The sequence below is a fragment of the Micromys minutus genome (genome assembly GCF_963924665.1).
Source record: "Micromys minutus genome assembly, chromosome: 23".
In the NCBI taxonomy this organism is placed as follows: domain Eukaryota; kingdom Metazoa; phylum Chordata; class Mammalia; order Rodentia; family Muridae; genus Micromys; species Micromys minutus.
In genome coordinates, this window is record NC_137958.1 from 37,888,719 (window position 1) to 37,899,667 (window position 10,949).

The 10,949-nt window shown below is 38.7% G+C and overlaps 1 pseudogene across 1 annotated transcript; it reads left to right on the forward strand.

Moving 5' to 3' along the window:
• Positions 1 to 7,958: 7,958 nt before the first annotated feature.
• On the forward strand, positions 7,959 to 8,539 carry LOC308435731 (peroxiredoxin-1-like; annotated as a pseudogene). Its single transcript has one exon. The product of its transcript is annotated as a peroxiredoxin-1-like (transcript).
• Positions 8,540 to 10,949: the final 2,410 nt, after the last annotated feature.

The window sequence follows — 10,949 nt, forward strand, 5'->3', positions numbered from 1 at the left end:
TCTTTGAAAGTGGTTATCAGCCATACATGTGACTATCTCCATAGCAAAAGTCCTGATCGGACACTGAGTTCTAGTCCCATTGCAGATCTTGTTGGTTTGTTCCCTGCTAACAGCCAGATAAATGATGCCGATCGTTAGGACAGGAAATCTGTACTCCTCTGGATCTTATGGTCAGCTAAGTCAAGATTTTAGGTTTTCAAAATCTTTTCACAACAGCTCAAAAAAAAAATGTGTGACTGAATAAAGAGGTCACATGAAGACCCATGTTAAAATTCTGCTCAGTAGTGGTGCTGGATGTATCCCAGCACTCAGGAGGCAGAGTCACGTGGATCTCTGAGTGTGATGCCAGCTGGTCTACAGAAGGAGTTCCAAGACAACCTAAAATACACAGAGAGCTCCGTGTGTTTAACAATGAATAAATAAATAAATAAATAAATAAATAAATAAATAATAGGTAAATAAATAAATAAATAAATAAATAAATAAATAAATAAATAAATAATAAATAAAACTTAAAATTCTGCAACAACAGACATGGCCATTACCTAAAAGCTTTATTATGACTCATTAATATGTCATTTTATTATTCGTTTTGTGTGGTAATATGGCTTCTCTCTTTAGAAAAATTTTAGTTGTGACAAAATAATTTATTGGAGGAAACATGAATTGGCTATAAACCCTGGTATAATTGTATTGAGTTGTCTTTCTCATTGTTATTACCAAAAGCCCAATGAACTACAACTTATGCAGTATGGGAGGTGGGTGTCAAGATATCTCAGGAGGCACTTGCTTCCAAAACTGGTGTTATGAATTCAGTCTCACATCCTTTGGTGGACTGAAAGAAATGACACTAAATGTTACACTCTTGCCCCCTGGTCTGTCCTGGATGTATGCAACCAAACACATAAAACATAATTTCCAGAGTTGAGGTAAAGATCCAGAATTTGCAGTGAGTTCTGAAAGAGCCATCAGAAACATTGGACAATAGTCCACAGTGGTTCCAAGAGCTTTGCTTCTAAATTTAACCCTTTTCTGTCAGAAACTCCTTCATATGAGCTGCAGTCACTGAGAAAACAGACTCATCATAGTGTAGACCCATATGATCTACAAGAAGTGAATTTAAGCATAGATTGATTAATTTTATTTATGAAGAACTAAAAAGGATGTATCCTAAAACATATATTTATTCACAAGAAAAATCAACAGGGACCTGAAACTCAACTATCTTCCCCCACCCCATTTAAAAACATTTCTTTTCCTTACACACTTCAGGAAACGTTATAGTACAATCCTTAAGCCTGTCCATCTGAAAAAAAAAAAAAAAAAAACTGTTGAAAAATTTTCTCATTAAGCTGGAAGTTCATACACGCTCACATAGTTTATATTCCTGAGTATTTAAATAAGAAGAAGCCTCAAGACATCGTTGAATCAAATAGGAGCCTAATAATTGATGAAGTGCAAATGACTTTGAACTGGAAATACAGAGCAGCAGAGCTTTAGCCTCCAAGGCACAATAGTCAAGAGAAAGCACTAGAAAATTATCATACAGTTATGCCCGGGAGTATTTCTTTAATTGCTATACTACCAAAATTAATCTACAAATTCAATGTAATACACATCAAAATTCTGATGCTGTACTTCACAGGCTTAAAGAGGAACACTTCTCCACTGTTGGTGGGGTTGCAAGCTATACAACCACTCTGGAAATCTGTCTGATGATACCTCAGAAAATTGGATATAGTACTACCTGAAGACCCAGCTATTCCACTTCTGGGCATATACCCCAGAGACACTTTAATACACAACAAAGATATATGCACCACAATGTTCATAGCGGCTCTATTTATAATAGCCAGAAGCTGGAAGGAACTCAGATGTCCTTCAGAAGATGAATGGATACAAAAATTGTGGTACATATACACAATGGAATATTACTCAGCCACCAGAAACAATGACTTAACCAAATTCTTAAGAAAATGGCTGCATCTAGAGAAGATCATCCTGAGTGAGATAACCCAGTCACAAAAGAACAGACATAATATGCAGTCACTGATAGTGGGATGCTAACCCCAGAGGCTTGCACTCCCCCAGAAACAACTCACAGACTGTATGAAGTCCAAGAAATAAAGAAAACAAAAAAATATATACATATATTTACAAACAAGAAGACTTTGACTATTTCCATGTTGCGTTTTGTTTTGCATGTACTTTACGCTTATTGTAACTATTAGGTTTTCAATGCATACTGTCAAGCCCTTGAAAAAAATCAAGTACTGACTAAAAAAAATATATTCACATGGTTTTATGTGAAAAATTATTTTAATGTCTGAAAAAACAGTACTGACAAAAAAGTATAATTTTAAGCAAAAAATGTTTAAAATCTGTACATTTATCTTTGTTTTGTAAAATAAAGTCGTTTAAAAAAAAAGATGAGTAGCTACAAGGGAAAAAAAAAAACACCTATGAAGGCTAGAGAGAAAGATGGCTTAGTGGTTAAGAGCATATACTGTTCTTGTAAAGGACCAGAATTTGGTTTCCAGCACCCATGTCAGGCAACTCACAACCACCAGTTTTAGAGGTCTTTGGTGCCCTCTTCTGACCTGTTTAGGCACCTGCACTCATGTGCCTATCCACATCTTAGAAACAAAACAATTATTCTTTTTAATATCCAAGAAATAAAAAGCCATAAAATATGGTGAGTAGCCAACGTAATTGTGTGGAGTAAGAACATAGATGGAGCTATCTCTAAACCTGATCTCAGATTATACGAAAGCCTAGAATTGACCAAAACACAAATAGACCAATATGATTTAATAGGGGATCTGAAAATTAACTGATGATGCTGTCATTAACTAGTAATTTTTTAGAAGGAGGCATTACTTCTACTTCAGGACATTCCTTAGGATTCCTGGGTAAGTATCATTGTGCATGGACTGACACAAAGAGAGGAACAGAGATTGGAAAATGACTTGCGAACAATTTTCTGCAGGAAACCTATCCTTCTGATAAAAGTAACCTTTTGAGTTAAGCATGAATTAATTGGTTATCATGGTGAATAAAATTCATAAAATATTTAACACTTCATCATTAACTGTTCTGTCAGTATGAGCCTGTGCATGTTTATAATATTAAATACAACAGGTATTCAGGATACAGAGCATTTTAGCTATAATATTTAATTCATACATAAACTTTGTAAAGGAGATAAGATATTCATAGACTTGTTTTTAAAATAGGCATGCCTTGTACACAAAAAAAATTGAAGTAACTTTTCCAAGTTACCCATACTGTGAAAGATCTAGGTTACAACAGATTCCCCCACTCTGGATTACCTGAAGAAATACCTCTGTCCTATCCTCTCTAACACAGTGTTTGGGATTTGATGTTCAGAAGTAATACATCACTGTCTTCTAGTGATGTCCTTGGGGACCTGAGTAGGAAGATCAGAGTCAAGGCTGAATGAAAGAACATTCAGGCATTAGGAGAGCTTCCTTGGGTAGCATTAAATAAGTATAGTCTTGTGACAAAGGCTTTGCCAACTCCATATAAGTAGGCCAGTCCCAGTGAAATGCCTAGAAAGTGCCTGGCTCTTGGTAGATACATAATACACTTAACTGAAAGTTACTTATAGTGTCTGTGTGATTACATTTTTTGTGGAGTGAGATCAGAGGAACTTTCATTTACTTGGTATTTTGACAGACCCTCGTGATGTAACATTTTGTGCTTCACCTTGCTGTAGGTTCTAGAAAATAGGTTATGGCAAGATTGCTGCCATTCTGGAGCTAATACTCTAGTGTAAGAAAACTTGCATCTCCCTATGGCATAGCAGCCTATGGTGTTTGAAATACATGTCCATTATGGAATGGCTATATGAAACTTATTATATAAAGACCTCATTAATTGATGCTTCTATTAGTTGAGTTCACCTACATGTACTGTTATAGTGTCACTCCTGTGGCTGTGATAAAACACTATGATCAAGAACAACTTAGAGGAATGATGGGTTTATTTCAGTTTGCAGATTCTAGCCTAATATTTAAGAGCTACATTTCATATCCTTTCCTTTCACAAGTCAGAGCAGAAATTATGGAGGAATGTTATTTGCTGGTTCATGGCTAGGTTCGTGTTTAGTCAGCTTTTCTATACATTCTAACACCACCTGCCTAGGGATGGAACCCACGTCAGAACCCTCCTAAGAAAGGTAACATGAAAAGGTATTGCTCTACAAGAATCCCATGGGCGGCTAACTATATGAAGCAATTCCTCAGCCATACCTTTTCTGTGTGTAGATTCCTGGTATGTAACAAGCTGATAATAATCAAGGCTAAGAAGGACATGTAGTTTATTAGCAGTTTCAGGTATGCTAAAATTGTTAACTATAGTCACTACTCTGATCAACAGAACACTTGGACTTAGTCCTTTTATGCATCTACAGTGTCCTATGCCTCTAGTCATTGTTTTAGTTTGGTTTGCAGGGATTTTATTTTGAGAAAGGGATGTACTGTGCAGCCCAAGCTAGCTTTGAACTTCCATTTCTCATTTCCTTCACTATAGTCTCTCAATTGCTAAAATCCCCTGTGGCTTCTACAAGACCTAGCTGAAATTTTATGTTCTGCGATTTTGTTCTATGATCTACCTAATATTTTCTCTCTCATTCTTAGACCATGAGCCCTAGCAACCATGATTCACAGGCTCTGCTTCTGTGATTTAAGCTCTTTCAGATTGCACTTGAGACTGAAGTCATGTACTTTCTTTGAAATCTGTCTTTCTGTATGTGGTTTATTTTACTTAGTATATGATCTTTCATGATTTGTCCAGGTTAGAAATGACAGGAATACCTCTATGACTGAATATCATTCAGCGGTGTATATGTATCACAATTTCCTTACTTGTCTGTTTACTGATGAATATTTATGTTCTTTCATATTTGAACATTGTGATTGATATTCAGTAAGTGAGACACATTTATGAGTGATAAGTAATCAAATGAAAATTTAAAAGCGGAATATTATAAAGTGTTTTAACTAGGAAAACGACAACAGATGGTATTGGTATTCTGTGTAAGCCTCACCCCATAGTTAACTGGCTATAGCCAGGTAGGCCTGACTCAGTATAAAAGGGGCTCCTTGCCCCCTCCTCTGTCTTGCTCCTTTATTGTCCTCACTCTTCCCTTCCTGCTCGTACTCTCTCCCCATTCCTCTCTCTCTCTCCCTCCCTCCCTCCCTCCCTCCCTCCCTCCCTCCCTCTCTCTCTCTCTCTCTCTCTCTCTCTCTCTCTCTCTCTCTCTCTCTCTCTACGTTCTCATGGCTGGCCTCTATTTCTCTACTTACTATCTCTCACTCTCTTCCTTTCTCTGCCTTTACTACTCTCCTAACTCCCATCCCTATGCCCTGAATAAACGATGTTCTATACTATACTGTCCTGTGATGGTTCCTCAGGGAAGGGATGCCACAGCATGGGCCCACAGAGGCACCCCGTTCCCCCACACCTGACTACGCCTCCATAGAACATATCCCCCTCTCCTTATCTTTTCATAAACACATTGGATGGAAAGGAAAACATTTCAAAAACCTCTCTTTTAAAGAGTCATTTTGTTAGCTGGGGCCGGAATGGCAGGTGCTTGCACAAGGATACTAGGGGAAGATGACAAGATGGAAGTGTTTGAGTTAGAAACTATTCACTGAACGGCCACATGAAATACAATAAAGGTGATTGCATAGGGCCTTAAAGAACATGACAAGGCTTTGAAATTCACTCTGTTTATAATGAGAAGTTTCTGGAGGACTTGACCATGTAAGCATAAAGTCTGATTCATATATTAGAATGTGATTTAGACTCTCACAGAAAACAAGACACCATTTGGAGGCTCCTACTGGATGTGGTGGTAAAGAAAAGCAGTTACCAGTGGAGATGTCAGGAGGTTGAAAGAAGTGTGTTGAAGGTAGAACTTAGTTGAGCTGATGATCAAGCTTGATAGAGGAATATTTGAACAAAGCCTACTAGTATAGTTTGGGTCTCATTAACAAGTAGGTAGTAGTGCTTTTGTCTGAGCAAAGAGCTTTACATATGTGGTGTGATTTAGGCAATACTGTGTAAAGAGAAAAGATAACCTACAAGAATATTTGAAGCTAGGACACCAGAAGACTGGGCTATCTCTGACCTCATCCTCTGGGGTCTATAACTCCAGAGAAACATTATTTATTGTCTCTGTTTTCTTTATTAAGAAGTGACAAGATGCTGGAGAGATGGCTCAGTGGTTAGAGCACTGACTGCTCTTCCAGAGGTCCTGAGTTCAAATCCAAGCAACCACATGGTGGCTCATAACCATCTGTGATGAGATCTGATGCCCTCTTCTGGTGTGTCTGAAAATGGCTACAGTGTACTCATATATAACAAATAAATAAATCTTAAAACAGAAAAGAAGTGACAACATGAAAATCTTAAAGAGTATATATGCACAAGAGTTTCCACTAATAGTTCTGAGTTCCTGGGATTTGGGCATTATACTGGGTAAATGGTCCACCAGAAAGCCAGGCAATTTATCTCTCTGAAGTGATTTATGTGAGATGTGTTAGTTGTTTTTCTCTCCAGAACTCTGCTGCGGAGAACAAAGAGAACCGTAGGTATCTTATTCTTCAATAAAGGGTAGGCAAGTAGCTTAAAGTCCTTTTCTAACTTATTAATTAACCACTCACCTCAGCTCTTTCATAAAACATGAGGAATTCTTTCTCTTCAGTTGATCAGAATACTTCTTATGAGAAAAATAAAATATCTCAAATTAACAATGTGGGTAGAATTACTAAAAATAGCATTTGCATCCTCAAAGTTCAGCTGGCTTGGAAAAAAAAAGAATTAAATGCCTTGAATATCCATGAGTTTGGCTATCATTAACTTCTCCATTCACTGGAATAAAATAAACTGCTATCAGAAGATGTTTGGGTGCTAGTAAAAATGTCATCTCTGACTTCAGAACACTAGATTGTCTTTAGATTATTAATAATAATGAGAGTTTTAATGAAGTTGGCCAAAATGCTCCCACATTGCGCTCCCACACAATGATTTGTATTTACTTTATTTTTCTTTCTTTCTTTCACATACTTAATACTAAAAGACTATGAAGTGTTCTCTGCTTGTTTGTTTGTTTTACTTTTGGGGGGTGGTTATTTTGGTGTTTATGAGATAGGGTTTCTTTGTGTAGCCTTGGCTATTCAGGAAATAGTTCTGTAGACCAGGCTGGCCCAGTACTCATGGGGATTCTCCTGCCTCTGCCTCCTGGGATTGAAGGCATGAACCACTAGTGCCCAACTGTCAAATATTTTTATGAATTACAGAAACAGTCCATGACAGTATAGTCTTTGACATGTTTTTAAAAGTTTAAACCTGTGAGACTTTTGACAGCTGAAAATCTGAAAACTGAAAGAAGAGAAAGAAGAGAAAGAACAGCATTGATTCCATTTGTCTCCAGTCAAGGATGATGCCTGATTTCACAAAGAAGGCCATAGGACCAGCTCCAGGAACAAAGGTATAAGGCACCACCTCCAGGGACAGAACAAAAAACCCAAAACAAGATCATAACCCTCTCCCAAAAAACAGTCTGGGGATAATCACCAAAGTGAGAAAACATCTTATCTCAGCATGGTCCATATATGCTAGGCATCCCTATCTCATCCTTTGGTTAAAGGTTATATGAGAATGCAGACAACTTACCACCTGTGATTCCCCAAAACCCACCAGTAAAATTTTAGATTATATAATCCTTCTAGAGAGTTCTCTTGCTTCCCTATAAGAAGGCCTGCATGCTTTTGTCTGGGATCAGCATAATAGTTGACTTCTGTAGGGTCACTGGAACTAGACACTCGTAAGGTCCTGCAGATTAAGAAACCTTCAGGTGACATTGTGCTGAGTTCTTGTGGTTGTTTCTGTTTGTGAGACCTGTCCTCGACCATGCTGATAGCAAGATGTCTTCAGGAAATACAAAAATTGGGCATTCTGATCTCAACTTCAAAGCCACAGCTGTTATGCAAGACAGACAATTCAAAGAGATCAGCCTAAGTGAATACAGAGAAAAATATGTTGTGTTCCTTTTACTTTCTTGACTTTACTTTTGTGTGTCCCACAGAGATCATGGCTTTCAGTGACAGAGCAGAAGATTTAAGAAACTGAACTGCCAAGTGATTGGGCCTTCAGTGGATTCTCACATGTCATCTCTCATGAATTAACACACCCAAGAAACACAGAAGAATGGGATCCATGAACATTCCCTTGATATCAGACCACAAGTGCACCATTGCTCAGGATTATGGAGGCTTAAAGGCTGATGAAGGGCCTCTTTATTATCAACAATAATGTTATCTTTCGCCAGATAAGAATAAATGATCTTCCGGTTGGCCGCTCTGTGGATGATGAGATTCTGAGATTAGTCCAGGCCTTCTAGTTCACTGACAAACATGGTGGAGTGTGCCCAGCTGGCTGGAAACCTGGCAGTGACGTCATCAAGCCTGAGGTCAATAAGAGCAAATATTCCTCTAAGCAGAAGTAAGCACCAGACCAGTTTTCTACCAGACAGCATTGAGCAGCCAGAAGAAAATAGTTCTCTATCCTGCTTAAACTCATGACATGGTGTCATTTCTGAGAAGCCTTTCCTACAGGTCTGGGTGGTTAAGCCTTTCTTCCACTGTTGGTAAGGGCCTGACCTGTGTTTTGGGCAGACCATTTTATATCAGTCACATAAACTAGCCTGTTAATTCTTTTTTTCTTTCTTTCTTTTTGTATCAATTAAACATAAATTCTGAAATAAACAACAAAAAATAAACAAACAAAAAACAAAGAAAAAAATCCCCGGTAATTCTTATAATTAAGAATGTTAGGCATTTAATTCTGCTCCCGACCAGATTCCTGTCCTTAAGCGTATGACCATGACACCTCACTAAGAGAACCATTGCAACTGGTCGTGCAGCATAAAGCCCAGAGTTCTCCATGCTAATGGGGTATCTAGATGGGTCCTGAGAGTTTAGCCAATAAGCTTCTCTTCCCAACATTCCTTCCTGAAAATGGTATTTAATCTCTGATCCATGTTGAGTAAGTTGTATGCATCATCTTTTCACTGTTAATAAAACGTTCGGACAAGCAAGCACTCTCCTGTTTAAGGACTGCTAGGGTGGGGGTGGGAAGCTGGTGGGGGGGGAGGGGTCTTCGTCATACTTGTCTCCAACTTGTAACCTGAGCTAAGCCAGATTCCCCACTCCCAGGTTCATCTCAGGCCTGCAGCTCCCTGACCCCCTTCTTAACTCTTAAGAAGTTCCCAGGATGCCCAGGAGTTTGAGAACAACCACAGCCTCCATCCTAAGCCTCGGAGAAACATGGGCTGGGATCCCTATCTTAGGCTATGTTTTGTCTCCCCTGAGTCCTGTGAGCTCAGGACCCCAGAGAAGAAAATACAATGTAGCCTAGCATACCTCTGTATTCTACACTTTCCCCATCCCAGCAGCATCTTGACACCCTAGCTATAAGGTAGAAACAAAGAACCACAGACCCTTGCATGTTGGTTGTTTCCACAGAATAAATGCTCCTTGTCTTTGTGTGCTCTCTGAGTCTGGAGATCTTCCTTCAGTGATATTCGGACACTTTAAATCCAGTCCAAAACCTGACTGGAGCAATTGAGATCTTAAATGGAGAAGTGGGATGTTTTATAGATGACTAATATCAATGCTTTCCTTATCTTTATATTTTTTAAATTCCTTTCTCCATATTTTTTCATTTGTTTGGTCTTTTATCACTATGAGTTGAGAGATTATTTTGTATATTTTTTATCTCATTCTCTAACTAATGTACTTTACCATGTATGTTTCTAGAGTATTGCTTTGGCCATATGCCACAGTCAGGAAGTGCAACACTCTGATTTTAACACTAAATTCAAATGTGATTTCTTTTAACCCACGACTTATTTAGAGAAACTGTTTTAAATGTCTCAAGATGCTTTGGTTTTTACACTCACATCTATTTTTCAATGGACTCATTTAGTTGTGTTCTTTAAATATCACAATTAGGCCTTTCAGTACCATCTAGCATCTTCTTGTTGGGTAGCTGGGTGGCTCCCAGATGTTATTCATCTTTCTTTTGAACTATGTCTTTATCAGCTAAATACCACCCAAACCTTTAATCGTTAGCCCTTGTTAAAGCTGCCATGCTTTCTGAACTGACATTGCTAAATGTAATAGACGTTTCAAATTTCTTTTTCTTTTTCTTTTTTTTCCCAAAAATACTGACTTGACTCTCTCCAGCCCGCCATCCCTAATGGAGACACTTGTTCCTGGTGGCGCAGAGCGCTCTGGCCAGGGCGGCACAGAAAGCAGAAGGAGGAAGAGCAGAGCAGGTCTGAGGACCAGAAACTTCGAGGCACATCTGGTGGTGAGCATAGCTAGGAAGAGAAGGTAAGGATAGGCCCAGGAGTAATGGAGTTCAAAGTCAAACAATCATACTGGATCTCACTGTGGAGAAAGACAGAAAGAACAAGAGGTGGGAAAGCCTCCAACTAAGTGAGGAAGAAGCCCACCATCTGGAAGAGTTTGAAAACAAGAAGCCTCGGGGAAATGTCAGAGAGAAATTTGGGCGACTTGTGCCTAACTTTCTATGGGTCCTACCTAATAGACATGTTGATCGCAATGAAGGGGGAGAGGATGTTGGGAGATGTGTAGGGCAGGCGATGGAAGGAAGCCAAGAGAAAGACTAAGGAGCAAAAGATGAAGCCTTACATGTGTTTCCAAACCCGGAACCTGACAATCATTACGACTTTTGCCTCATTCCTTGAAATCCAAGGTTTTCTCTGGGCTCGTAAAACGGTTCCTGTTTTACAAGCTTGTATTTGGTGGGGTATTTTTTTTTTTTCTGTAAACTTTGGTGTTTCCAATTCCACTTAACAGTTTCTACGTAGAGGTTGTTTAATTGTTGCC